Source organism: Mauremys mutica, chromosome 9 (genome assembly GCF_020497125.1).
Source record: "Mauremys mutica isolate MM-2020 ecotype Southern chromosome 9, ASM2049712v1, whole genome shotgun sequence".
Taxonomy (NCBI): Eukaryota; Metazoa; Chordata; order Testudines; family Geoemydidae; genus Mauremys; species Mauremys mutica.
In genome coordinates this window covers 70,292,616-70,320,408 of record NC_059080.1, presented here as the reverse complement: position 1 = coordinate 70,320,408, position 27,793 = coordinate 70,292,616, and the positions used below count along the sequence as shown (strand labels likewise).

The 27,793-nt window shown below is 40.4% G+C and overlaps 1 protein-coding gene across 3 annotated transcripts in view; it reads left to right on the top strand.

The window, feature by feature from the left end:
• Positions 1 to 19,586, top strand: part of IRS1 (insulin receptor substrate 1) — an 83,620-nt gene extending 64,034 nt beyond the window's left edge. For 2 of the 3 annotated variants that reach the window (XM_045031117.1, XR_006582343.1), the window contains one exon: positions 18,563 to 19,586. The gene's annotated coding sequence lies outside the window, so the exon portion shown is untranslated. Of the gene's footprint in view, positions 1 to 2,564; positions 2,690 to 18,562 lie in introns of all 3 variants that reach the window. The other variant, XR_006582342.1, reaches the window with a different exon arrangement.
• The last annotated feature ends 8,207 nt before the right edge of the window (positions 19,587 to 27,793 follow it).

Here is a 27,793-nt window from a genome sequence, read left to right as displayed (position 1 = left end):
GGGGGACCAGGAAGAATGGTGCTGTGGTCTGGTGTCCAGGTTACCCACTCCAGAGACTGCTGTATATTTTCCTTTCACAGAGCAAAGAGAAACCCATGGCTGGCCCATGCCCGCTGACTCAGGCTTGGTCGGTGGGACTGTTTCAGTGCTGTGTAGACTTCAAGGCTCAGACTGGAGCCCTGGGACCCTCTTACCCCGCAGGGTCCTAGAGCCAGCCCGATCCCGGAAGTCTGAACAGCAATGAGACAGCACCGCAGCCTGAGCCCTGCTAGCCCAAATCAGCTGGCAGTAGGCCAGCTGACGGTTTTTTCTTTGCTGTGTAGACATACCCAGTCTCTCTCCACCACAGTCAGGTTCTGCACTCCTCATACATGTTCATCAATAGAAATGGCCACAGCTAAGCAGAATTTTGCAGGCTTAGTTTTATGGTGGACATACATGAATTGTTATACATACAAAAATCCAGAATGGTCACCACAAGGCTTCTGTAGATGTGGCTGTAGGCACATAGTTCTTTAAGGTGCTGTTAGGAAAACATTTCTGTCTCACTGTAATGCCTGCCAGTTCACTTATCCTTGGACAAATAAGACTTGCTAAGTGTAACTACACTTTTTGTGTTTTAAAATTCCTCCTAAGTTGTCTAGCATTCATTTTATGTTAGGAAACTATAATATTACTTAATAAAAGTTGTCTTTGATATCTGTGAATTTTGCCTCTCCCTTACACTGGCCCTGGAGATGCTTCATACTAATAAAACTGGTGCTGAGACATCAGTTTTATATATAGGTCCCACTCTTCTTGTTTAAACCAATGAAGAGAATGCCTTCACTTTGTAAACAGCATATGAATTGTTAGCAGAGTTGCAGAAAGATGGCACAAGTGACCATTGAAAATTGAGCTCTGTGATAGTCATATTGGATGCTAGAAAACCTTTTATCTTTGCTATGGTGGTCATACCAATATACGGGAAGCCTCAGTGTATCTTTGTAAGTTCAGTCAGGGTTAATTGTGTGTTCAAACTAGCTACAATTTTGAGGTTGTGTTAATATATCAAGAGGCAGGTAGGTTACCTACTTTTTCCCCCTGGAGAGAGAGCAGTTCAAATTGTTAGTAGTATTGGTGGGATTGTTCAGCTCCTAACTACATTAAAAGAAATGAAGCAATATTCTTTTGTAAGAAATTCCTTTTGAGAAATGAATTGCATCATGAAGACCATGCAAGGTAATGTCTTCCAATTATTAGTAATTTTGCACTTTCAGCTGTAAATGGCACTTATTTTGACAGACCACTTAAAACTTAACTGCAGTATTTTAACCATCCAATTTTGTAGTTTTAAAATGGATCAAATAAGATTTTTTTTTTTAGAAAAGACTTTTGACATCTTTGGTTTTTTTCATTAAAAAAATCAGGATGCAAAATATGTTGAGTTGGTAGTGTATTTAAAAAAAATGCAATACACTTTTTTTCTGTTCCCTATGTTTGGAGATGTACAATAGGGTCAGATTTATAGTAGTTCCCAAAATAAATGTTTTTATAATGCATTTAAGATTTTTAAAAACCTTTGGTATAAAAATAAAAGATGGGATTTTTCATAAAGCTCAGCATTTGGCTAACTGCTCTCATTGACGTTAATAGCAATTTTACCAATTTTTACCAATGCTACCATTTTTATTGGCGACAATTAGGACATTGCTAAGTGCTTTTTAAAATCCCACCCAATGTATCATAATTTAAAAAAATAAATAAAGCCGACTGGGATGAGGAGTAGTTTACATTGAGTAAGATGATGAAAATAAACACTGATCCAACTTTTGCTCTTCAAAGTTAACATTCAACATTCAGTTTAAAAGGAAGAGAGTAAAAAGGGATTGTTACTAGCAGGTTTACTACTTTGGATTCTCTAGATTGTGGGCCCAGTCCTGGAAGGCACTCAGCATCCTTAACTTCTATCAACTTGAGAGTAGATATCTTGATCTTCTGTGGGAACTGAGGATGCCCAGCATCTCTCATGTCCTTGAGTTTCAGCAAACAGTGCAACTTCTACAATAACCAGTTACTGCTTTGGCTGTCTTGATCAATTTCTGTGAGAGTTTTAGAGCAGCAGCAAACACTTTGTGCAATGAACATTGAAACTATTAACATGATGATACACATTTGGTATCAGATATTTGTACTCTATGCTGCAAGTTGTGATTTTTGGGGAGGGAAAAAGAGGATGGGTACCATCACTATTCTTATGTAAGGAACACCAGAGGTAGTCTAAGTTGCTGGGAGTATTAGAGCAGCGTTATAAAAGGTTTCAAGGTGAGCTGGATGAACCAAATCTAGTTGGAGTCTGAATTCTCTGACTTTATGGGAGCCTTTATTACTTGTCTTTTCTTCCTGGGGGGAAAAAATATTCCCTTCATTTTGGTTGGAATGGTGCTTTAGTTAAACGCTCAGCCTGGATTATTATTTAAAAAGCCTGTAGAGAGGGCAAAGGGATCCAAAACACATTGTGTTTTTATTAAACGGGGGCAAAAAGCCAACAAGAACTTCACTAAAAATGTAACATTTTTCCACAGGGACACACACTCTCCTGTGGTTCCCATTTTATAAGAAAAAGAAACCTACAATCTGCAGGCTGCAACTCACTTTCCTGTTACTCAACCCATTGTTGGACAATAATTTCTTTTTCAAAATTGGAAAGGTAAAAATGATAGACTAGAAATGCAGTTTTTGAGCTAAGTCAGTTGTGTTCAATCTTCTGTCTGTTGAACTTCCATAATAAAGTAAGAGGTTCCCTGCAGCATCTCTTTCCATTCGCAACCTGATTAATTGCATTTTTTTTAAACATCTTTCTACAACAGCCCAGAAAACTGACTTGTTTTCTGCTCCTTATAGATGAAGCATACACATATGACCTGTAATTGTCACTCCCTCCTAAATTGATGTTTGCTGGCTGTCGCCCCCTCACTTTCCTATCGCTAACCTGTTCTAGCCCTCTCTTGCTGACTGAACTGATTGGTTTGGATTTTGTGCTGATTTTTCACTGAGTAGACAGACTCTAAGGCTGAATTTAAACTGGTTAATTCTTAAGTGTATCTTTGCACTAGTGCTATAGCCATGTTGGTCCCATGATATTTGAGACAAGGTTGGTGATGTAACACCTTTTATTGGGCCAGCTTGTGTTGGTGAAAGAGAAGCTTTTGAGCTACACAGAGCTGCTCTTTAGGTATGGGAAAGGCCATAGCTAAATACAAAGTCGAACAGATTGTTTAGAATAAGTAATTCACAGGTTCTATAAGACTATTCAAGGTGAAGTGGCTTGTTAACACCTCAACAGAAAAGGACAAAAAAGGGGGAGTTTGTAACCCACTAACAGTTGTAATAAGCAATAAATTCACTGCCTTTATTAAGGGCATATCTACACGTACAGCGCTGCAGCTGCATTGGTGCAGCACGTCTGGTGAAGATGCTCTATGCCGATGGGAGAGAGTTCTCCCATCAGCATAATAAAACCACCTCCACGAGCGGCAGAAGCTATGTCAGCAGGAGAAGCTTGTCCACTCCAGTACTTTTTGTCGGTGTAATTTTATGTTGCTCAAGGGAGGTGGTGGTTTATTTACGTCCCTGAGTGACACAAATTCCGCCGACCTAAGCTGTAGAACCAGGGATTCCTAAACTGGGGGTCGGGACCCCTCAGGGGATCGCAAGGTTATTGCATGAGGGGTCGCGAGCTGTCAACCTCCACCCCAAATCCTGCTTTGCCTCCAGCATTTATAATGGTGTTAAATATATAAAAAAGTATTTTTAATTTATAGGGGGGGGGTTGCACTCAGAGGCTTGCTGTGTGAAAGGGGTCACCAGTACAATAGTTTGAGAGCCACTGGTATAGACATAGCCTTAGACCAGGATTTTTATTGTCTAGCAAAGTTATGAATGTAAGTTCCCAGGCTTGTCTCTTGAAGATGTTGTTTTGTAGATTCCCTTTGAGGATGGGGGCTTAGAGGTCAGATAATGGAGTGATTGTTTTGTGAACAGTGTTTGTGGTGCCCCTCTGCCATGTACATTGGCCAAACCAGACAGTCTCTATGCAAAAGAATAAATGGACACAGATCAGATGTCAAGAATCATAACATTCAAAAACCAGTGGGAGAACACTTCAACCTCCCTGGTCACTCAATTACAGACCTCAAAGTCGCAGTTCTGCAACACAAAAACTTTAAAAACAGACTCCAATGAGAAACTGCGGAATTGGAATTAATTTGCAAACTGGACACCATTAAATTAGGCTTGAATAAACACTGGGAGTGGATGGGTCATTACACAAAGTAAAAACTGTTTCCCCATGCTAATTTTTCCCCTACTGTTACTCTCACCTTCTTGTCAACTCTTTGAAATGGGCCGTCCTGATTATCACTACAAAAGGTTTTTTTTCTCCTGCTGATAATAGCCCACTTTAATTGATTAGTCTTGTTAGAGTTGGTATGGCAACACCCATTTTTTTCATGTTCTCTGTGTGTGTATATATATCTTCCTACTGTATTTTCCACTGCATGCATCCGATGAAGTGGGTTTTAGCCCATGAAAACTTACGCCCAAATAAATTTTTTGTTCTTCTTCGAGTGATTGCTCCTATGCATTCCAGTTAGGTGTGCGCGCTGCGCGTGCACGGCTCTTCGGAAGATTTTTACCCTAGCAACTCCGGCGGCTCGGCTGGGCGCCCCCTGGAGTGGCGCCGCTATAGCGCTAGATATATACCCCAGCCGACCCGTCCGCTCCTCAGTTCCTTCTTACCGCCCGTGACGGCCGTTGGAACAGTGGAGTGCTCCTTTGACCTCCACATCCCTAGCTTATCTCTGGTTCTTATTGTATATAGTGTATATAGTTAGTTAAAATAGTTAGTTTAGTTAGTTGTTAAGTAGATTAAGGGAAATTAGGGGGGCTTAACCCCTTTTTTCCCGAACCGGTGCGGGCTCATGCCCAAGGCACCGGGGTTTAAGCCCTGTTCGGCGTGCCAGCAGCCCATGCCGATTGGGGATCCTCACGACTCCTGCCTGTGCTGCTTAGGAGAGGCCCATCGCGCAGATAAGTGCCCTATTTGTAAATCATTCAAGCCGCGAACAAAGAAAGAGCGGGACATTAGATTAAAGCAGCTCTTAATGGAGTCGGCACTTAGCCCTGCGGTGCTGAAATCAACAGCTCCGCAGTCGTCTTCGGCACGGAGCGCCCCAGCGGTTCCCGACTGGTACCGAGACTCGCAAAAAGCGGCAGCCGGCACCGTTCCCTCTCGCCATCGGGGAAACGCAAGCCACAGCAGAAGTCTGTCAAGGCACCTGCGTCGGGACCGCTCGTCCAGCCGCCAGCGCCAGCTCCCTCAGCACCGGCTACGACAGCGCATAGGCCACGCGCGATACCGTCGACTCTGGCACCGACAGGGCCGTTGAGTCCGGTATCTCCGTGCTCCCTGGTGCAAACCGTGGTGGAGCTGCCTCTCCCGTCGATGCCCGAGACTTTCTCGACGGCGAGAGAGCTCATAGAGCTTACAGAGGCACCGTGCCTCCAGCCCCCGACACCGCCCTCCTTCCCCACTGTCGGAGTAGCCGGCAAGAAGGAACTCAGGAGCGGACGGGTCGGCTGGGGTATATATCTAGCGCTATAGCGGCGCCACTCCAGGGGGCGCCCAGCCGACCCGCCGGAGTTGCTAGGGTAAAAATCTTCCGAAGAGCCGTGCACGCGCGGCGCGCACACCTAACTGGAATGGATAGGAGCAACACATCTCGAAGAACAACAATTACAACGGTGAGTAACCGTCTTGTCTCTGAGGTGCCACAAGTACTCCCCGTTCTTTTTGCTGATACAGACTAACACAGCTACCACTCTGAAACTTGAAAAATAACAAAAATCCTGAGATGCACCCTCCCCAGGCGTCTCACCCCATCTGTAAGGCTGAAGTTAATCAGCATTTATGCCCTCTCTCCTGCATGTTCTGCTTACATATGGCAATGGTTGGCATCCTGCTTCAGAGCAATTCTCCTTCTTAGATAAAGTCTGTCTCCTTATGCCATACACTCAGAGGCTGCACAAGACAATCCACGGCCCTAGCTGAAACTTCAATGTACACCCCACCCCACCCCCATAAACCTAGAGTGGCAGATTTAGCGCTGCCCACCCCTCTGACATGATGGGAAGTGGGGGAGTGACATTGTGACCTGGTACATGGGATGCGGTGCCACTCATGGAGGGTGACTGGGCTAAATCTGCCACCATAAACTACTGTGTAGTTTGCTTACAGCTAGAGCAGCCCCTGTATGTGCTCAACTGCAAGGCTCCAGTCCCCTCCCCAGTCAGTCTTGCCTCACCTGTATAGAAAAAAGGATTGTTCCAGGGGGTGGGCCAGTAGTTGAGACTTTCAAAGTTGATAGCCCCACACTAATGTCTTGATTGATAGTCAGTGATCCTTCAGTGGAATGTCAAGCCCCTTTCATGGGCTGGATGGCTATCTGTAATGTACCTTAGTAGGCTTGACTTGCATAGGTTTGCAGTGGTGTCCTAGCTGTGTTGGTCCTAGGGTATTGGAGAAACAAAGTGGGTGAGGTGGTTCATTTATTGGATCAACTTCTGTTGGTTATAGAGACAAGCTTTTGAGCTATGCAGAGCTCTTTTTCAGGTCTTGTCTTTTTCACCAACAGAAGTTGATCCAAAAAAAAAAGGTTGCCTTACCCACCTTGTTTTTCTTGAGCAAGTTGAGACGTGATCAGCACATAATACAAAATGGAGATCATAGTGTAAAAAAGAAAGTGTTCACAATTGGATACAGATAAATTCCACTCTATCACAATGCCCACTGCCCCATTTATCTTCTCTCTTTCATGTAGCCATCTGCTACTCCATTTCACACCCCATCCTTTGCCTTCTTTTCTACATCTTGCACTCCTTAAATTTCATCTCCCCTTCACCCCCACAACCCTTTTCATCTCGTGTTCTGCACCATTTCCCTTCTCCTGAAATGACTAAAATGATAGCTTTCATTTTCTTTAAGAGTATTCTCTGCAGCTGTCTTCACTAGGAAGAAAGGTCTGTTCTTAACTAGAGTTAGCAAACTTGAGGTAAAAATCTTAGTGATTACAAGATGGCTTGTAGCTCTCACATGGTCAAAGTAAGGCCATAGTCTTTAAGTAACTCAAGTTAAGTACACAGCTTTTTTGAACTTCTGAAGACAAGGTCTGCCAGCAACATCTACTTGAAAACTGCTCAGCAGAATACCTTCTGATTTGTTAGTGCAGAAGGTAGAGATCAGACTTCCAGCAAATAGGGTAGAGAGAGTCCTGCATTTCCCACTGGCAGAATGAAGAAACTGCATGTGAGATGAAATGGGGGAATTTAGCTGAAGGGGTGAAATAGTAGGAGGGGGAAGAACACTATATGAAGTAAGGAAGAGTCGTCCGTCGTCGTCGTCATTATCACCACTCCCATAACTGCATTGGTCATTGGGGCACCATCACTGATGAGCAATCAACCAATTGTCTCCACCCCTGACGATTGTGTGTGAGTGCTTGAGTCTCTGCGAAATCCATTCTTGTCCACTCATTTATGTTTCCAATCCCTCTCTTCTTCTGTCTACCTCTTCTTCTCTTCCCCTGTCCCTTGGAGGATGATCTTGGATAGGCCCGATCTTGTTACATGGCTGTACCACTTCAGTTTGCGCTTTTTCATCAGGATGTCTTCATATGACCCGCGCATTCGGTGATGATGTTGTGGACCTTTTCATTAGTGACATAGTTGAAGTAGGAGAGGCCCAGGATTTTACGGAAGTATCTCATCTCTTCTACCTTTATTTTCCATTCAAGTTCTGTTGTAAGGATCCATGTCTCTCACGCATACAGAAAAATGGAGATGACCAGTGCATGCAGCAGTTTGTTTGGATTCCAGGGAGATGTTCTTATTCCTCCAGTTGGCTTTAGCTTTGCCGCTGCTGTTTACACAGTTCTTGCCAGTATTTCTACCTTTGATCCTTCATCAATGATGGTTGCCCCCAAATACTTGAACTGTTTCACTGTCTCCAGCTTTTGTCCATTGACAGTGATATGTGAACTGATCCTGTCACGTTTGTTTGTCATTAGCTTGGTTTTCTCTGTACTGATTTCCATGCCGTATTTTGCGGAGGTTTCATTCAATTGTTTCACAAGGTTGGCAAGTTCATCTTTGCTGCCTGCCAGGCCATCAATGTCATCAGCGTACCAAAGATTTGAGATTGGGGGGTGAACAATGCCGACTCTGCATATGTGATCTTCCAGGGCATCAGTCGTCATGCACTCCAAGTAGATGTTGAACAGAGTGGGCAAAAGAAGGCAGCCTTGCCAGGCTCCAACAGTGGTGCGAAACCACTCTCCTATTGTGCCATTGATGAGACCTGCACTGCTGGCCTTGGCGTACAGTTGTTTAATGGAAAGAATAAGCTTACAACCAACATTGTACTTCTTCATGGCTGCCCAGAGAGCTTCGTGCTGTACTCCGTCAAAAGCCTTCTTGAAGTCAACAAAGATGTGGTAGATGTCCTGCGGGTGTCGTAAGTACTTCTCACATAGAACATGAAGGTTGAAAATCTGTTCTGTGGTGGTACTTCCGGTATGAAAGCCAGCCTGTTCTGTAGTGATGATATTCTCTGCTTGTGGCTTCAATCTGTTCAATATGACTTTCAACATCACTTTGCTGGGATGGCTAATTAAGTTTATGGTCCAGTAATTTTGACACAATTGCATGTTGCCTTTCTTTGGCAGAGTGATGATTAGTGACTGTGTCCACGTGGAGGGCCACTCACTGGTCTGCCAGATCTTGTTGCAGATCTTGGTGAGTACATTTATTACTATTTCTCCTCCGTTCAGCTGGGATGTTGTCAATACCTGTAGCCTTTCCATTCTTGAATGATTTCACAACTGTCTCCACTTCTTCATGCAGTATTGGAAAGTCATCCTCCTGTGTTGAATCTGGGCTTCTAGGACACTAGGGTCTCCATTTGTCTGGTGGTTGTATAGATCAGAGCAGTAGTTTGTCCATCTGTTGATGATGTCCCTTTCTTCTGTAAGACTGTTCCCTTCTTTGTCTTGAATTGCATTAGCTTTGGTCCATCTTTCCTTCATCAGATCTTTTACAACCTGGAAGGCTCATTTGCTATTTTTATTATTGATACACTCTTCAATTTTAGAGCATTGTTTTTCAATCCATATCTCCTTGGCCACCTTCATTCCTTTCTTGATCTTTCTGCTAATCACTCTGTATTTATCAGCTCCCTCACTGCTGTTCTTGTCTCTCTTAAGTTCTCTTCTAATGTCACACATCTGTAGTATTTCATTTGTGACCTATGGTTTTGTCGTCTTACGGTGTTTCCCAAGGATGTCCATTGTTGCCTCATTCGTTACAGTGTTGAAATTGTTGGTCATTGTTTCTACATCTTCCTTTAGAGCAAGCAATGGGGCAAATTTTCCGCCAATCATTGCTTGGAATGACTCTGCAATGTTTCAGTCTGAGTCTTTCTAAGTCAATCTTGGTTCTGGTGAACGGTTTTCCTTAGCCACAGCCAAAAGTTTAGCATCACAAGGTTGTGATCACTTCCAATATAAGCACTGGAGAAAGCTCCTTGTTTTAGCTCTGTTAATCCCAGAATGAAATTGGTTTTGCACCATGATGTAGTCCATCTGGCTGTGATGTAGACCATCAGGTGCATGCCATGTTGATCGTCTGGATGCTTTATGTGCTCCTAATGTGTTTGCAAGAACCAGATTGTTATAGCTGGCAAACTCCAGAAGTTTCAATCCTCTCTCATTGGTTACCGCATTACAGAAAGGACCACAATAATCTTGCCAATCTGCCTGTGCGTCAGTACTCACTTTAGCATTCCAATCTCCCTCTACAATCAGGATATATTTCTTGTGTACCTTATTGATGATGTCTTGGAACTGATTGTAAAAATCTTCAATTTGCTCATCGTCATAGTCTGTTGTAGGGGCGTAGACTTGTACCACTGTGATATTAAATGGTACTGCCTTTAGACAGGGAAATAAGACTGCTGGACGTTGGGCGGCATGCTAATATTGAATTCTTGACATCGTTATGCACACGAAATCCTACGTTGTTGACATGTTTGTCCTCTCCATTGTAATAGAGTACATAGCCTTCTTCAAAATTCTTCCATCTGACCTCAGAGATTACTAGGAGGTGCCAAGTGTATTGTTCCATTTCGTACGTGAGTTCTTTCACCTCCCTATTTGTCTCAATGTCCTTGCATTCCATGCGGCTATGGTGATGTTATCTGTTCACGGATCCTCTTTGTTGGGGTTACACCAGTAGTATACTTGTTGCATCCGCCCTGGTGGGAGACGGATGGTGCGGTCATTATTAACCCAGGCTGCAACCAATCCAGTATGGACATGGTTGACTTGCTTATCATACGGTGTGTCTTGGGCAAATTTCTAACCTGGTGGAGCCCATCCCTCTCCAGGCAGCCCCCTTTTAGTCGCCTCTTACGACATGCATGGAGGAGCCAGTGGGCCTATTCTGTCTCTGGACCCACAGGGGGAGATAGGAAGAATAAAGAGAGGAAAAACAAGGGATGGGGAAGAAATTTTAAAAAATTAAATTCCTTCTCCCCCATAATTAGTCCTGCCTTGTCTGTAAAAGTCTGGAAAGAGATTCTTCCCACCAAATGAAGAGAGTCTTGAAGTTGGGAAGAGCTTGATTTCCGCATATCTGTTGTAGGGATGGGGAGAGGACAAGGAAAAATGTGGGGTTTCGAATAAAGTGAACCTCTTCAAACAACTCCCAGTTTGAAACGCTGTCTGTATTGAATAGGGGTCTTGAGTGTTTTCCCTTTCCAAACCTCCAAGGTAATCTGTCCAGGTCTTGCAGAGCAGGATTCTGAATTAGGGGCAGCGAAAAACTATGACAGCAGTCTGAAAAATCCAGGCTGTACATTAGACAGGCACTATTTTGCTTAGACTAAACCTCATCCAAAGTGTGTGTGGGTTTTTTCCTGCCTACAATACAGGAAGATAGAATGGTAGCCCGGTTTTTTGTTACGGTAATCAGTATTCTAGCACCACCCCATAATTGACAGTTTTTCAGTCTATCCGGGAATATTGTCATGTATGGTGATCCGCTTCTCCCCCCCAAACAAACAAACAAAACAGTTGTTAAACTGATTCAGTAAGGGTGTGTTTTGTTTTGTTTTTTAAATTTCCCTGTTGCTACCTTTGTGGAGGAGGGGAGAGACATCCCTACCTTAATCACCTTCTAGCTGTTGCCCCCCATTTCTGTCTGTGCTCTTCTAGTTGTTCCCCCATTTCTGTCTGTGCTTTTTTTATTGTATTGACGTTCAGTTGAAATTACAATGTAATGTCACAGTATGCCAAGTAGATCCAATATTACTGGAGATGCATTTTGCCCTATTTGCCTGGCATGTTAAGCAGCTGTAAACTAGTTGCATCTATTTGCTGAACTGAGAACAGTTTCAGCTGAATCAAATTATTGTGAAGAAAAGTACATACTTGCATTTCTTCTTTTAAACAGGATAATCATGTCGTTTGTATGGGACTGTTTTACGTATGCGTTGTACAGCACCAAACACAGTGTTGGCACCCAATAAATCAGAATAAGAAATTTAAATGGAAGGCTGGAATGCTTCTTTTGCTTTAACATAGCTCTATTTTTCATTTTCATAGCTTGGAGATATTTTAGTCTTGTGTTTTTTCAATGAGAATTGCTTGGGGAGGAAAGAATGAGGATGATAAATTGAATACTTTTTAAGCACACTTCCCTTGTATGCATGAGGTTTCAGTTGACTTCAGGAAAAAAAATTCTTTTTGTCTAGACTATTTACTGTTTTAGGATAGTTAAAGACTTAAATGCCCCTCTCCCCCTTTTTATTTACCCCTTAAGGGAAATAAGTGAACTTCAGAAAGTCTTCAGTTGCTTTCTCCAGGAGATGTAAATCATATGTTGCTAATATGAAATCTTAAAATAGACTTTAATAGTATTGGGAACTACAGTTGACCTGTCTTGTATCCAGTCTGGCCTAAAAATCCAGTGAAAAGAAAGTTCTGCTGACTGGATCATACATTAGTGTTAACTGTATATTTTAAGAGATGATGAGCAGAGATCGCTTGTCAAACATACCATGTAGTAACTTTTAAAGATGCTTGTTTGTTTCAGTACATTTTTCTTGCATTACCAACTTCTTCCATAAAGTTAACCACAAATCATATTATTGGGGACTCAGCTACAGCCTGTGGTGAGTAGGAAATAGATTAAACACAGGTTTTCCCTTTTGTTAAGCTGCCAACAATGATGTCAGTAATGTTAATGATCCTTACCTCAGCTCGCTCCAGTCCTAGCACCATCTATTAGAACATTTGTCTTGTGTGTGCTGTTTTGTATGTTGTTAAGGAAACACTGGTGCTTGTTGATAAGAAACAATAGGACACCCAGATGATGACTTAAATCTATATCAGGCGCTTTCCCCATTGAAACAGTTCAATAGTACACTGGGGAGAGGACAAATAAAATGCTCTTACTGTTTTGAGAGAAAAACTTTAAATACTTATTTAAAAGAAACATTTTGAGTCCTTTTTCATTTAGTAAAATTTTAGAAAATATGAAACGTATTTTTAAATGTACTACCAATGGATTGAAAACTAAAATTTGTTATGTTCTGTTTAGGCTGTTTTGAGTCTGTAAATCAGGTGTTGAACATGTGCTACTAGAATTATAGTGTATTATCCCTGCTGTTTCACAGTTGTAGAAAATATCAAGTAAAATATGTGGCATAAACTCTGGACAGCAAGTTCGGTACCTAAAATTAGAACATGATGCAAAAACACCATAATAAAAGAATAATTTCTGCATTTGCCATCGAATAATTTTAAAGGAGACACCACAACTTTTGCCATTGAAAAGCATACTACTCGTCATGTAACGTTTGTCAATGTGAGTCCAGGTTGCACAGTCTAACACATGCAAATTAGTGAAGCAGGTTTATCTTTGTCAGGATAGGCAATATAATTGGGCATTAACTTACTTTACGGTTTAACTCAGGAACCTTGTATAAAATATAGATGTATAAAATGATATACCGTTCCATGTTTAATTGTGCCATGTATATCCGAGTCATAACTTTAATGAAAAATTCCCTCTCCTTTTCGGTTTTCTGCATTTGCACCTGAAGTATTATGTTAAATCTCAGTATGGCGCATTAATGAGATCATATATTCCTAATGCTCTGGTACTCACTTAACTTGAGAGGTTTATTCAGAAATCTATTTTGCAGTTTAATTTACTGGACAAAACAATGAAGTCAAAATTTAATTTTGGTCCCAAATGGCCAAAATTGAGAGAGGACTGGATTTTTATTTGACAAAGGTGAAAACTAGGGAATAATAAACAGCCTGTTCAAGAAGAGGTAGTATATAGCTGTTTAGTTTTTGTATTTCAACATTGAGTATGAAATCCTAGACTAGAGTAATTTAATGTACAAATAAAACCTCTTAATGTTCAGCCTGCTGGGATAATCTGTGGATCATTTTGTAATAAACTGTCCCTAGCTATATTCTGTTTTGGTTGTATTTTCATCTTTCACAGATGAGGATCCACTGTTACGGATATTTTCTGAGGAAAACTCCAAAATTTTATTTAAAATTGCTGGGTAACAATTTGGGTCAATAATTTGGCCATTTTAATATCAGTTCAGCCCCCAGGCTGGACTTGCCTTTTGGGGACTCTTTCTCCATGACTCTGCTTCTGCAACTGAGGCTCTGAAGTGGCAGGTTTCATACAGAAAGCTAGGTTGGAAAGCCAAAGGCACAAGGAAAGGTCTGCATCTCATATTTAGACCGCCCTCACTCAAGTGTCCTATGGGGCTATTTAGCTTTTTCTGTGCACAGAATGCAGTTTCTCCCTCACATTCCAATTTGGGCAGGGTCACCTCCTAGCAAAAAAGCTGCAAGCAGGACTGATAAAGCTGACTCCAGTGACAGGTGTCTCTCTCACTATCTTCTTGTGAGTCATAATGCCAGAGGCCTTGAAACAAGCCTCAGCGTAGACAATAAACACAACTTCTTTAAGGGTCCTAATCACCTGAAATATTTCTAGAGTAATCCCTGAGCCCAATTTCACTTCACCCTTTCAATCAGGAGCACAGAGCCAAACACCACAGGGGAAGGAAATATTATTATTTTATTAATAAAAATTCCTCCTCAGGGGAGGAAGAGTCTCTGTCTGAATCAGAATGAGAGGATCAAAAAGAACAACCTCCTCCCCCGCCCCCCCCCCCCAAAAAAAACAACCACCCACCGCCAACAACATAATAAAACAAAACACAGAAGAGAGAGCATTTTGATACTGTGGCCAAGGTCTGTGGCTCTTTGATAAATATTTATATCCCATCTCATGCTCTGTGGGGAGATATCATAAGAAACTAATAGGATTTTCTAACCATCCCTAAGACTGGGAAAAAGAGGTTAATGTCCTTTGCTGTGTCACTGTGGTCCTCCATCTGGGCTATTGTATCTAGCTTCTGCTCCACGTCAGTCTGCCATTCCAACCAGGCTGTAATGCTCAGCTGCCATTGTGGATCATCATTAAGGCTCCGAGTCTGTCATGGAAGTCACGGATTCCATGACCTCTGTGACTTCTGGTGCGGCTGGCTCTGGGCCGCTGTTGGGGCAGTTTGGGTGTTTGAGGGAGTTGAGGGCTGGGAGTTGGGGTGTGGGAGCAGACCCTCTCTGGAAGTGGCTGGCGTGTTCCTGCATTTCCAAGGTGGAGGGGCAAGAGGGCTCTGTGTGCTGCTCCTGCCTGAAGACACCGCCCTGCAGCTCCCATTGGCTGCAATACCCAGCCAATGGGAGTTGGAGCTCGTGGCGGGGCAGCACACGGAGCCTCCCTGGCCTTCCCTCCCCCTAAGAGTTGCAGGGACATGCTGGCCACTTCCAGAGAGCTGCGTGAAGCCCGGTAGGGAGCCTGATGGGCTGCCCCCTGTCCCCCCGCCCACCCAACACCAGCAGGGGTCCCAGGCGGCACACCACCTCCTGCGTGCCCTCTTCCCCTCCCCCCCCAACACCAGCAGGGGTCTCAAGCAACCACCCTGCAACTCCCTGGCCTAAGTTTTAGTTAGGGGTATATAGCACAAGTCATGGACTGTGAATCTTTGTTTACTGCCCATGACCTGTCCATGACTTTTACTAAAAATATCCGTGACTAAAACATAGCCTTAATCATCATACCCCACCACCTTCTACATCGCATTCCCCCCCGAAGCTGCATATGGAAGGATGAGAGTGGCCCAAGATGCAGAACAACAAATGTCAAGAGGCTTCTTGTCCCACCACTTACTACTTTATAGTCCTCTTGCCTTCATTTTAAAGAATACAGTTGTTTGCATGTAGTAGTCAAAGTCCAACCTGGTGACACTACAGAAGATGGACAAGGCTATCTTTCCTGGTGGCTAAAGACTCAGCATTTCCAGCTGAAGGTTATTTTTACCTGAAAGAGTGGGCTTCTCACTCAGGAGGACTTACGTGGGATTGTCTGACAATCTATAATCCCCATATGCCTTGCGTGAGCAGTGCTAACGTTGGGCAGTACTGCATGTGTAGTGCCTCTCAAAACTAAAGATTTCACAGCCTAAGAGCTTCTCTCTGGAAAATGTCTTTTGACAGCCACTTTCTCTGTGCTCACACTAGGTATGCCATGTATCTCTTACTCTGAATACTGGGATACAACTCCTGTTTCTTGTAAGCATGAGTGTCTTTGGTCATTGAGAGTGAATTCCTATAAAATTGGCTTCCTCCTTTCTTGTTATATCAGTGGAAAATGTTATGGAAGGCAAGAAACAAAGGTGGTCATGGAGTCATCAGAAAAGTCAAGTTATAATCCGGGCACCTGCCAAACACAATGTTGGGAGCTCTTTCTGATGAGACCCAGTATTGTCCATTTAATTCAGACACGGGCATCCTCACAAGATGGGAATCATTCCCACAATAAATTCAGTTATTTTGTCACAGAAGTCAAGAAATACTGTAAAGTTTTTAAGTCTTAGTGGTGAAGCACTTCATAAGTTCTAATTTATGTACACACACACACACACACACACACTCCACAGATGTAAGGCCCTATTTATGCTATATAGTTATGGTGATATTACAGTGACCTTGAGGAAGCAGGTCTGCTTTCAGTATGGATGTTATCTTTGTTTTTGTTGTGTGTGGAATCAGTCAGACCACGCACTACAGTTGTGCAGTTATAGTATGGGTTATCAGCTGTCCTTGCTCCAAACTATTTTACAAGGAAACTGAAGTTGCTTATGTGGCTTCACAGTAGTGTGTCAAGAGAATTTTCAGGAAATCTGTACAAGAGTATCGTATCCTGTTGTAACCCTGCAGATGTAGAAGGTGTGGTAATAGATCTGAAACTGACCCATGTTACTACTACTACTACTATAAGTATCCTTTTCATGGTGCTTTTCTAAGGAACTCCTGAGAGCCAGCTTACATGTATTGAAAGCGTGCTACAGTTACTGCTCCATATATTTTTGACCAGTCATCCTGAGTCACAGAAATTCCTAGATACGTAACCTACTCCAGCCTTCACCCTGTTTCACTTTCCCAAAGGTTTTGGTAGCTTATGCACCTAGTCTTCCATAATTACTATTTTCTTCAGAACTGCTGAAGTTTCTGAATGGTTTCACTAGATAATATTTCCCTGTCTCCAGTAAATGCTTTTTCTCTTGTATTAGTTTCTGTGTCCAGAAGACTGGAGAGTAACACCCAGAGATTGCACCAGGTTTATTTACAAAAGAGTGGTGATGGTACTGGTTGTGTTGGGGGAAGCAAGAGAGGATTTTTATAAGTAATGCATGACAGATTTGGGAGTTGAGGTAGATTACAGAAACATTAGATAATAGATATGATATATTGCTTTGACGCTGAAAATTTGTTTTTATTTATTGAAAATATCTCAAAACAACAAGCTTGACATAAGTAGAAAAACTGTACATTTCCCTCCCTGTTTCTTCCACTGTACAGGTTGGAGCATGTGACCATACTACTGAGTACAGTTTGTTCTTGCACTAAATTCATTCAGCTATGCTGGATTAGAGCCAGATATGAAATGAAAAGCAAATCATGCACATTTCACTACTTCTCAGTTTAAATTAGGCAATTTCTTTCTTTGTCACTCCTCCTTTAATAAAGTGTGGCATTACTGTCTATTTATAGGTCCAACATAGTTGAAAGCTGTGAAGCTATGTTAAGCTGTATATAGATATTCTGGTAGGAACATTCCAGTAGATTGCAATATGAGTTCAGGAGAAAGTTGAAAGTAAATGAGAGATCTGTGAGAGAATTCTCCAGGGAGTTTTCACAGCATACCACGCATCATTTGCAAGGATAGATTTTCCTTTCACTTGGAGGACCACACAAAGTAAATTCTGTTTCTTGGGAAATGAGAGAGTATAGGACAGGAGGCCTTTTCAGTTTTGACTTGTGTCCCTATGGGAAGTCTTTATTTGCAGGGGGGAAATATACTGTTACTCTATCTTTTTAGGACATAGTTAGTATGTTATGGAAAAATACACATTTAATAAAATCTGAATCTTAGCTTATAAATTCTATTTAGCCCAGAAGTAAAACAGAAAGTAGTGGTGTCATGGAATATTTTTCACTGGTGGATGGGTCACTTTGTCAAAGTCCTAGTTTTAATGATGTCATAACCTCCCTACTGAGAGTAGGCTCAGAAGCAGAATTATGTCTGCAACATCCTGTGAGGATTGCCTATATGATGCATTAGTCTGCATCAGTGGGATGTAAATTCTAGTCTAGTAGTCCTGATGCTCTAGGGAACTTCTAGTGCATGCCACCAGGGTCAACATGGGCCAGTTGATGCGTGACATGCTGGGTTATACTAGTATTTATACCCTACTAGTAGAGACTAACACACCGCGTGGATGAGGCATCGGTATTCTGTCATTGATATGAACTATATTTTTAAAAAGGTGTCAGTGGATATCACCAATATGTCCTGACTTCTGGCTCAATGGGAATATTCAAAATTTGCATTTTTATAGCTTTTTATAACTTACTAATGGTCAGTGGTGGGCATGTTGAGTGATGCATGGCAACTTCTCATACAAGAAATTGTGCACATGGGTAGACTGGAAAGTGGGGTCAGAAATGTAACCAAAAACTTCCTTGCAGAGAGTACAAAACACCCCAGAAGTATAATGGTCTGGACTTTTTTCTTTGATATAGAAATTGGTGTCAAGGAATCTAATCAGTATAAACACTTTTAATTGTTTTCTTTTTTCCACATGTGACTCTCTCAAATACATTTAAAATATATTTCTAGTTTTCAACATCTTTAATACTTTAGTAATTATTACATGTTTTAGTACTGTTTATGCATGTTACTCTTTTCTAAGGTGCTAAAGACTGAAGTTTGAATGGCACATGTCATTTTTGTTGTTCAAAGCAGTAATTGTAAGCAGTGTGTTTACCAGCCTAAGATGGTTACTTTTTTTCTCTTTCAATTTCAGAATGATGACCTATACAACCTCAGCAAATCCTTCTTTTAACTCATGGGTATCCAGACTATAAATGTTACATGAATCACAACTAGGACCTCACATCCTCCTCTTCGTCCATAGATGGGTACGATGCATCCAGTTCAGTTTGTTTACTTTACACAAACCTCAGGAGTTAGTTGACTGAACTGCACATTCTATGTTGTGCCAAGCAAAAGCACTGTGACACCTGGACAATGAGTTTCTTTTACTTCATCCTCTACCATAAGGACTTAGCTGGACACAATGAACTGATGTGCCCACCACTATGTCATGGTGAGAATGGGTATTGTACTAGCACATTTACGTGATACATTACATTTCATTTGCTGCTGAAAACCTGTATGACAAATCATCATTGTAAATTATTACATACAAAACTGTTAATGTTGGTTGAAGAGTATTAAATATTTAACATAGGTTTTGATTTATACATGTACTTTTTTAATTAAAATGTAACTTTTCCTACAGCACATCTTTTTTTGATGTGGAACTGAGATATACTATATTCTGTTGTAAACAGAGTGGGGAACCTGCTTAAAACAAGGCTAATAAGAATAGAGTAGGGTACTATTCTTGTTTTAAGATTGTAATTCAGAAAATAATATAATATGAATCATTGGCCCCTGAGCCTTGATTGTACAGTCATATTTACTGATACTATCAGTTGTAAGATAACCCTGATGTTGAGCTAAATTCTTTCCAAAATAAAAAATAATAATTTTGTACTCCTTGTAAAATAGGCTGTATTAACTCAAATGAAGATAAACTTACTGTAGATGGTATTTACAAGCATCAAATTGAACTCATCTGTTGTACAGAAACTTACAAAAAGCAGAAAAAAGAAATCAACGTCTTCCATTGTATATATTGTTAGGAGAAAAAAAGGAAAAAAAAGAACCAATGGTGAAGTCTTCAAATCAAAACTCTTCCTGGAATGAAAAATGTGGGTGTATGTAAATTCTGGAAATCTTTCTATACATAATAAATTAGATACTGTTTTATCTGCTTATTTTTTTCCTGGTAAATTGTCTCAATTGTCTACCCATCCACTCAGACATTCTATTGACATTTTCTTTTTGTGCTACCATGAATGGTGGCAGGTTACCATAGACCTTGCTACTTCTGAGTTCAAATTTCAAGCATAATTAGGTAATACACTATATTAATAGGGAGCACACATCTCTGCGTTAGTTCACTAATACTCTTTTCATGTTTCCAGGAAATTATCACTCCTCCTCATTCCACTGAAGTCAATGAAAAAATTCACACAGGCTTCATTGGAAGCAATGTCTGGACTTCCATGTTTAGTTTAAAAAAAGTGGCCTAGACAATTTTTTGGAGTTCACTGTGTGCAAAAGGGGCCGTGGGGCAGTGCTGCTTCTGTGGCACTATTCTGTGCCCTTCTCTGATTCGGAGAATTTCCATGAATAGCACCTGCAGGGCTTCACTATTTTGATGTGGAGTAGAGCAACAGAGGTCAGGCTCTGCTTCTGGATTCCCATGTGAAAAGATGGTCAAGAAATAATATAACTTGAAGCTGTAGTGGTTCGTCCTATGTCCTTTCTGCTGCTGATGTTAAGCAGCTCTAGGCCACTGTCAGTTCAGGAGCTGCATTCCCAAGGAGAGACAGGCCACTGGAACAGTACCTGTCTCTGCAGTATGGCCCTTGAGCCGCAGGGGATGGGTTTCTTTTCTCTAACTCTGCCTATCTTGAAGGAGGATGAGTGTGCTGCCTTTGAAATTCTTGCCTTTGCCCACAGAAAGCCTCTATCCAAAGAAGTTGATACCAGAAAAAGGCACGAACCCTTTTCTTTGCCCCTCTCCTATAGAAAACACCAATCTAGTCCCATGGATTTGGTCCATTATTCTTGAAGGGCATTGACATGGTTTTTAGTAAAGAAACATTAATGGCTACATCATAAACCACATAAACGTCAGACCAACACTTATAAACCTACGTTACCTTTCTTCATTTGCATTGCACCTTGGAATCCTTCAGCTTTTCTTTCCAGATTTAAATTGCAATTAAAACTTGCATGTGTTTTAAAGTAAATGTCTGGCACACAACTTTGTCTGTTTGGGGGGAGGGATAGCTCAGTGGTTTGAGCATTGACCTGCTAAACTCAGGGTTGTGAGTTTAATCCTTGAGGAGGCCACTTAGGGATCTGGGGCAAAAAAATGGTCCTGCTAGTGAAGGCAGTTCTAGGAGATTGGTATATCTCCAATTATTACCTTTATTACCTATTAATATAATATGAGCGTTCACTGCATTTCATTCAGTTGCTGAATATTGGCCAATGCTGCTGTTAAATTAACCTTGATGCCTGAGTATTTCGTGGCCAAAGCACTCTGCATTGTTTCAGATAATTTGCATGTTCTCGCAATTACTCAAATAAATAGGTTGCAACTACCGTAGGCTACAATGAATTGTTTTTTTTTAAATGAAGTATTGAATACCCTTTCTATTACATATATCTATGAACAAAACTTGTGTAAGGGTATTGACTTTTTATTCAATTTAATTTAAAAATCAGCGTTTGCCATAATATTGGGTGGAAGGGAATGTGTTGGGTGAGAGCACTCTTCCATTCCTGTTGCAGTTAACACTGTTATACATAGTGCTAATTTTAATTTACTCTAACTCTTTTTATGTTGGTGCTTATTTTTTCTTAGTAAAAATAAAAATGCCTATTTCAGCAAATATTTATTGAAAAGTCTCATGAAGCAAAATGCATTCATAACAAACTTAAATCTCGTAATATTTTTTTCCTTGTTTTTTACACTTGTAAATTCCACAACTTACTTTAAAAAAAAATTTGGACATCAGGAAGGAAACCCTATTATATTAAAGCTTGTAAACCTTTTCAAGAAATATAGTATTATCTTGTTGGATTATGCATTCTCTTGCTTAAGTTACTAAACTGTACAATTGGGATCAGTTTTACATCGTTTATTTTCCCTGATTGGTTTGGCTTAGTTTTGCCTTCAATCCTTTTCAAAGGAAAGCTGCCTGTATCTAAAGTTTTATCTGACTGGGACAATTACAATTGAGAAGTCTGTTCAGGGCCGTCGGGGGGGGGCGCAAGTGGGGCAATTTGCCCCTGGCCCCGCTGAGGCCCCCACAAGAATATAGTATTCTATAATATTGCAACTTTTTTTAATTGAAGGGGCCCCTGAAATTGCTTTGCCCCAGGCCCCCTGAATCCTCTGGGCAGCCCTGAGTCCATTCATATGTGGCTTTAGCAATAGTTTCACACCACCATTAGAGAATGAATGGAACAGAAGCTGGTGAAAGATTGTGGTGTTAGCAGCATTTACACCTTATGTTCTGAGGATTGCTGTAGTCAAGCTCAATTTGCTGCTGAGCTGGCATATGTACCACAGAACTGTAAACAAACCCTGATCCTTTTAGTCTTTGACATTAACCTGGTTTGCTAGAATTTTAAATGTCAGATGTCTCAAATAATGTTTGTGTCTCAAATATTAAACATTTTCCAATAAAGGCACACTCAGGAACAGGAAGGAAGTTATGTCCATGTTATAGGCAACTTCTAATGCTGCCTTCTGTCTGTTACGTATTTAAATAATAGACTATTGGAGAATCTTGTTTTCAGCTCAATTTTGTCTGAAGAGACAGTTCAGTCTTTCTCCTAATTGACATCCTTTAGAATACAATAGAATATCAATTGAAATGTATTAAATATTTTTTGATCTTTTTCTACATTTTCAAATATATTTATTTCTATTACAACACAGAATACAAAGTGCACAGTAGTCACTTTATATTTTTATTACAAATATTTGCACTATAAAAATGATAAACAAAAGGAACAGTATTTTTCAATTCACCTCATACAAATACTGTAGTGCAATCTCTTCATTGTGAAAGTGTAATTTACAAATGCAGATTATTTTTTGTTACATAACTGAACTCAAAAACAAAACCATGTAAAACTTTAGACCCAACAATTCCACTCAGTCCTAATTTTTGTTCAGCCAATCGCTCTGACAAACAAGTTTGTTTACATTTACAGGAGATAATGCTGACTGCTTCTTATTTACAATGTCACCTGAAAGTGAGAACAGGCGTTCGCATGGCACTTTTGTAGCCAGTGTTGCAAAGTATTTACGTACCAGATATGCTAAACTTTCATATGCCTCTTCCATGCTTTGGCCACCATTCCAGAAGACATGCTTCCGTGTTGATAATGCTTTTTTTTTTTCTTTTTAAATGCGTTAATTAAATAGTGACTGAACTCCTTGGGGGATGATTGTATGTCTCCTGTTCTGTTTTACCCACATTTTGCCATATATTTCATGTTATAGTAGTCTCGGCTGATGCCCCTGCACATGTTCATTTTAAGAACACTTTCACTGCAGATTTGACAAAAAGCAAAGAAGGTACCAATGTGATATTTCTAAGGATAGATACAGCACTCGACCCAAAGTTTAAGAATCTGAAGTGCCTTCCAAAATCTGAGAGAGATGAGGTATGGAGCATGCTTTCAGAAGTCTTAAAAGAGCAACACTCCAATACGGAAACTACAGAACCTGAACCACCAAAAAAGAAAATCAACCTTCTGCTGGTGGCATCTGACTCAGATGATGAAAATTAACATGCGTTGGTCTGCTCTGCTTTGGATTGTTATTGAGCAGAACCCATCATCAGCATGTATGCATGTATTCTGGAATGGTGGTTGAAGTATGAAGGGACATATGAATCTTTAGCACATCTGGCACGTAAAATCTTGCGATGTTGGCTACAACAGTGCCTTGCAAACGCCAGTTCTCACTTTCAGGTGACATTGTAAACAAGACGGGGCAGCATTATCTCCTGCAAATTGTAACCAAACTTGTTTGAGCAATTAGCTGAACAAGAAGTAGGATTGAGTGGACTTGTAGGTTCTAAAGTTTTATATTTTATTTTTGAATGCAGTTATTTTTTATACATAATTCTACTTTTTTGGGTTCAACTTTCATTATAAAGATATTGCACTACAGTACTTGTATTAGGTGAATTGAAATATACTATTTTGTTTTTTACAGGGCAAATATTTGTATTAAAAAATAAATGTAATGTGAGCATCGTACACTTTGTATTCTGTGTTGTAATTGAAATCAATATATTTGAAAATGTAGAAAACATCCTAAAATATTTAAATAAATGGTATTCTATTATTGTTTAACGGTGCGATTAATTGCGCAATTAATTTTTTTAATCGCTTGACCGCCCTAGTTTGCTTTTGAAATGTTTAGCTTTTTCAGTGGACTAATTTCAAATCACGGAAACCTAATAAAATACTTACATTTAGTTTTAGGCATTAATAATTTACTATAAAGTGTCACTAGTGTTTTAATCACTTCCTACAGAGGAATGATATTGAAGCCAGTGATTTTATGTAATGTAGCAAGGGACATCATGTTCTCTAACACTACAACTTGTGCAGGATAGCCTCAATCTTATCTTCTTAGCTATAGCCTGGTGGAGCTCCCTTAGCTATCAAGCTTTTTGATTCCTGAAGTCAGTAGTAGTAAGGTAAGGCACAGATCAAGTCCCCTGCTGCACTCACCTATTGAGTATAAATGCTGTCCAAATGTTTCAGTTGGTTCCTTTTTGACTATAGTCATCAAAGGAGGTTCCTGCAAGATCTAGTGCTACAACAGGCTATTGTTCCAGCTGTCTTTTGCATCCCAGAAATACTCATTAGGTATCCTTTCTTGGTTCCTTCCAGTCCTGCTTTTCAGCCCAGGTATGTTTCAGTAGTTCTAAATCTGAGCCCTTTGCTTTCGGTTCATCTCTGTGAGATTTTAGTGCCTGTCTATTTTTGGGATTGAAACTCATTTCTGTATTGTATTTATAGTTTGCTTGTGTGGAAGAAAACAGTCTTCACTCTCATGTTGGTTGCAACCAGTCAGAGACCGTTTATTTTCCTGACACTTGCAAGGGAAGAGTACACACGGGCGGGGGTTCCCCCCATCCCAGGCAGGTCTCCATTAGATAAACAATTAGGGCAAGCATTTATACCTTTTTGTTACAGACAATAATGATCAACCACCATATCTTGTTTATACATATTCCTTCTTGATATCTCACTTTTTCTCATTAATTTCTGCCACAGTCTACATTCCATTCTTATCTAACACAAGGACAAAAACCAGTATCTCTTAGTTTTTTGTTCCACTCACTTTCCACTTGCCCAGGCCCTGCCTGAAATCTCACATTATTAGAGCTAGTGTTAGCCTGACTCCTACTTTATTCCTAAAAGTTAAGATATCTGCGTTCAAATTCCTTTTATTCTTTTCTCTGCTTCCACACTTGACATGTTTGCATATGGGGCAGTTTTGTGGACTAAGATCATGGAAGCAAGTAATATAGAGACTCTCATGCCATTGGGTAATAGATTATTTTGATCTTGGCTGATCATGAATGCACTTTAGGAACAATCTGTAGCTAGAAATGTGCCTGGCAGGAGGAACACGGTTGCAGACAATTGGTTTGTAAAACCAATCCTTATAAAAAGTTTCTGGATCAGAACATGAGGGCCCAGGTTTTCCTACAGTGTGAGAGACTGTTCCCATCTCACTTAAGCAGAAAGCTATCAAAAGGAGGTTTTGGTAGTAAGGGCTGCCTTCTCCATCCACTGGTGAAGGAGACTTCTGTATGCCTTTCTACCATCTCTTCTGGTAGCAAAGGCCTTAGCAAAGCCCAGGATTGAAAGATGTTCAATAATCATAACTGCCCTGTACTGGTCCAGAAAGGTATGATTCTCAACTGAGTTTTGTTGAGCAAAGTTGATGCAATCAGGCTGAAAATCTAACCTCAGCTCATCACTTGAAACCACAGCTTCTTGGGTGGGGTCTCTGAGCAGGTGCCTCTTGTCCCCTTGCCATTTTATAAGCCATCTGGCAGATAGCCATACAATTTCATGTTACTTCCCCTCTTTATACTTTCTTCCAGCTTGTTAGAAAGATCTATGCTTTTGACATTGGGGTCCACACCCATTGGTCAAGCATTCTCCATTGTCTATGTGCTGTCTGAGAAATCTCCATTGTATACAGTTCCTGAGATAGTGGATTCTCTTTAATGGGCCATCAGCACGTATGGCTACTCCACTGTTTGTACTTGAAAGGCTAGTTGTGGGTGTTCCCAACCTCACAATATATTTTAGTAACACCAATGATAGCTCGTGCAATCCAACAGGATATTAATGTTCAACAGATCAAACCTTTCAAAATGATACCTCACAAGGCATAGTCTTTACAAAACATAATTATATGAAAGTGATGAATATGGGAGTCCCAGGATGTTGCTCTGTGGTATGGAGTGCCACAATGTGTTCTCCTCAAAGCCATTTCCTTTTGTGAATTCATAGCAAAACGTGCAATTCCAGTTTGAGAATAGTTTGTGTTTCAGACAATTTAAACTCCATGTTGATTTAGCAGAGTGGTCTGAGTTTTAATTTAAATAGCTCTTCCAATTTTATATTTGCTTCATCAAGTCCAAAAATGTGTGTGCAAAGATAAATACAGCCACATTCTCAGCATATCAAAAGTATGAGAGCCTCAAAGTGGTCTCCTTACATACTAATACACTGTATACAGAAAGAAAAATGTCACAGCTAGCTACTTCCTAAACATGGACCCGATTGGCTCTTATTGACATCAATGACAAAACTCTCCCTTTGGTTTCAATGGGAGCAGGATCAGACTCTTCAAGCTCCGTATACCAATCCAATAAATGTAACCAACCAGATGTGTGTTTGTTTTTAGAGAGATTGAAGTAACCTAGCTTGACTTTTTTTTTTTTAATTTTTTTTTTAAAGGACATTTTGCTTCATGGTTCTGACTAGGAAATATCTTATATAAGTGAGCCCATCCCATTCTCACCTCTTTGAATTGATGTTGTTTGTTGTAAAAGTGGTTCTTGAAGCACACAAGCCATAAGACTGTTCCATGACCTATGGGTAATGCTGCTTGGGAATTCCCATAATACTACACAAACATAAAGAGCTTGCTGCATGAAGATGCCTCTTACACCAGGGCTACTCCAGGACCTGTCATCTCTGATGTTATATTAAGAACTCTGAGATTGAAAGCAAAAAGCTTTATGCCCTCTAGAGATTAGACAGGTGAAACCAGTCATATAAAATAAACTACAATAGAACCTCAGAGTTATGAACACCTCGGGAATGGAGGTTGTTTGTAACTCTGAAATGTACACAACTCGGAACAAAACACTATAGTTGTTCTTTCAAAAATTTACAAATTAACATTGACTTAATACAGCTTTGAAACTTTGCTATTCAGAAAAAAATGCTGCTTTTAACCATCTTAATTCAAATGAAATAAGCACAGAAACAGTTTCTTTACCTTGTAAAATCCAAATGAAGTGTGTGGTTAACCGGTCAGTTCGTAACTCTGGTGTTGGTAACAATGAGGTTCTACTGTACGTTATTTGTAGGCAGCTAAAGGGTGTTGCATCCAAATTGAAGGAAGGGGAGCTAACCAGATCATGACCTGCAGAAAATGATGCGTTTCCAACTGGTCTCTTGCACAATGCTGCTACAGATTTTTTAATCTAGTTTTATTTATATAGAATTGGTTTGTAACTGATGTATGGGAAGAGTTCACTTTTGCCAGGTGAAAAACTTAAAAGTAGTAAACATATTAAAAACTACAAATATTTGCTATGTTGCCTTTGCTATTTTTGCAGATATTTACCTTTGAATAGGAAGTCTTTCCCTTACACCCCAGCTTCTGCTTGAATGTGAAATGAGTGAAAACTATAGTTTTGTGACATCACAATCTATTGGGGTATACTGATATCAGAAATTCTGTGTTTTGATGTCACTGTAGGTGTGTAAAGACAGGCAAGGAAACAGTGATGAAAGATGAATGTATATAGTTCCTCATGTGATATACTAAAGCTGAGTGTGAAAGTTCATCTTTTGGGGCCTTCCAAACATCAGTGTTTCATTCAGAAATCAGTGGTTCTACTTCCATATTCTTTTCAGGACTTTCTTTTCAAAATAATAAATTATTTACACTTTGGACCCAATATCAATAAATTTCTAAATGATTTACAGTTAATGTTATATAATTGAAATAATATCAAAGGTCAAGTATCAGGAATATCTAACTCCCCCAGCTTTATCTGGTGCTTGTGGCATTCCCTTCGGTAAGTTTCCTAATCAAAACTGC